Source organism: Egretta garzetta, unplaced genomic scaffold (assembly GCF_000687185.1).
Source record: "Egretta garzetta isolate BGI_Z169 unplaced genomic scaffold, ASM68718v1 scaffold220, whole genome shotgun sequence".
Lineage (NCBI taxonomy): Eukaryota > Metazoa > Chordata > Aves > Pelecaniformes > Ardeidae > Egretta > Egretta garzetta.
The window spans coordinates 1,311,491-1,314,123 of record NW_009258414.1 but is presented as its reverse complement, the minus strand read 5'-3'; the positions used below and the strand labels follow the sequence as shown (position 1 = coordinate 1,314,123).

General features: G+C 36.5%; 1 protein-coding gene across 1 annotated transcript in view; it reads right to left on the bottom strand.

The window, feature by feature from the left end:
- LOC104129887 (transmembrane 9 superfamily member 2) overlaps window positions 1-2,633 on the bottom strand; it is a 32,485-nt gene that overhangs the window by 16,631 nt on the left and 13,221 nt on the right. The window lies entirely within an intron of this gene.

The window sequence follows — 2,633 nt, the reverse complement described above, 5'->3', positions numbered from 1 at the left end:
TTTACTGTTCAAAGATAAGAATAAGAATTGCACAACTAATCCAAGTAGGAAGCTACACTTCATGGTTACAAAAAAAAATCTGAGGAAAATCTAAAAAGATACTTTTAAATCTTGGCCAAGATACTAAAAACCACAGTAAATTTTTAGGAAGTAGAGTAATCCTCACCTTATCCATTAATATAGCCTAGTTCTCAAACTATTCTAACAAAGATTTAACTCCCCTGCACTCAAGTAGTCACAATCAAAGAGATTTAAAAAAAGAAGACACGAGTTTTACCTCTCTCTGTTGAAAAGACATTGACATGAATTCTCTTAAGTTCAGTTCAGGAATCTTTTCTTAGTCCTAGCATCCTAAAAGTAATCTAATGATTTCATTAATGTACATCTCACTAAATCTACATCACACTAAAAGGCAGTTGGTATTTGTATGCGCATTAAACATTCAGCTAATACCCCAATCACTGGCTTGTGCATCTCTCTCTCTCTCTCGCCAAGTAGAATCACCAGCATTCCCCAAGTGTGAGATACTAATTTGTTTTATTGCAGCTTCCTCAGACCAGGTCCTCTTTTGCACAATTACTTCACACCTTTTTAAATCAACTTCTTGAACTGCAAACAGATCTTAAGTCTCTTACAACTAGCAAGAAAATAAAAAAGCGTGGTTTTGTGAAAGTCACACCTATCCCTGCTGTTATCCATAAAAACTTATCAAGCTTCTACAAGTCTTGCTCTTTATCACATTAAGAATGACCAACTAATAAAGACAACACAGTATAAGATATTGAACATAATTTAATTGAGAGATCAAACAGGAGCTTCACAAAAACGATCAGTTAAAGGATGTGGAAAAATTCTTCCACTTTAATCACTGTCTGGATTTGCATTAACAAAAGATATTAAATATCAAAAACAAAGAATAAAAATACTTTCAGATGGTTTAGTTTCAATATGAAACATTTTTGTGCATTTTAAAGTATTTCTTTATCCAGATAGACAGCAAAGCCAGTAAAAATTCAAACCTTTGTAGTATGTGACATTATTTCTCATCTTTGGCTTGCAGATGCCACTTTTACCAAAGAGTAATTTTTACTCAGCCTTTCACTCCGTCAACTGGTCAAGTCTCTAACTCACAATCAGCTACATTCTCTTCCACCAAGGCAGCAAGCCACTGTAGGGACCTGCCCCTTTCCCATTTTAAGGGGTACATATTTCAAAAGAACTCGCAACAGATCCGGTCAGATGGCAACAAGCTTCAGTCACTACGTTAATTCAGACAAACCAGGCTCAGTTTGACACAGTGATCACCAGAATCGTATTTTAAATAAATAAATAAAAATCATTTACACATGCACCAAGTAGTTCCGAGACAGCTAGAAACCAGTTGTTGCACATGAACTGCAATATTACGATCTCCTAACTGAAGACAAAGTACATGATTCCACCACACTTTAGCCACAGACAAAAAGCAACATCAATTTGTATTAGTCTATGTCAATCAGAATTTCTCACGTAACATTTAGTAAGACAACTACTGATCCTCACACAAATTTCACTCTATTACTAGCTGTTGGTTTAATTTTTGATCCTTTTTGCAATAATCACCTGATACTGTTTGGGTTTGTGGTTTTTTTTTTTTTAATATGTTGCTTTATGAAGTTACATAGCATCATAGTTCTCATGAAATTTACACCACAAACTCTCCAAACTTTGCAAGTTACATGCTAGTACAAACGCTTTCTGGACAAGCTATGCTACAAACTACTATAAAGAAATACCACCTTGGAATTGGAAAAATTACAGCAAAAGAGCTTCTTAATGCAGCTTCATTACAATGGGGACAATACCTGGCTGCAGTAACTTTAAGCCTGATCTCCTGAAGAGGGGGGAAAAAAAGAGTTATCAATAAAAATAACTGTTCTCTTCACAAGTTTGGCTGTTCAAACTATAAAACACATTTTTAGACAGAAAATATGCTAAAGAGGGTAGCAAGTCTTTGCTTCTGTGCTAGAAATGTCTCTGCAAAAGATACAGCACAGGTCCTTTGCTGAGGCCACATGACTTAAAACAGGGCTGCATTGATAAGGAATCTTACATATATTCCCAGGTTGCCAGAGTCACAGAACCACTTAATGGTTAGGCTGGAAGGGACCTCTGGACGTCCTCTTGTCCGACCCTCCTGCTCAAGCAGGGCCACCTAAAGCAGGTTACCCAGAACCATGTCCAGATGGCTTTTGAATATCTCCAAGGATGGAGATTCCATAAATAACATACCGACTGCTTATGTCAGTGTCATACCACCAGCTACGTGTCCAGACTGACTCCATAATGCATCCATAGGACTCAGGAGAAATTGCCACATCTCAGTGGTGAAAAGAACACTTTTCAATGTCTGCACTGTGTCTTGTGGCTGTTGGTATACTGTGAAAGTATTTATTAAAAAAAAAAAAAAAAAAAAAAAAAGGCTTTTCTTGGCTGAGACTTTGGAACAAAGGGACTTACATTTCAAATACGAGTTTGTTCACTACAAAAAAGTTCCTGTGAATCACTCCACATACTTCTAAAACCTGAAGACTGTCCTTGCAGAGTACAAGTTCATCAAATGACACTAGAAAAGTAAGATTGCCCATGTATTC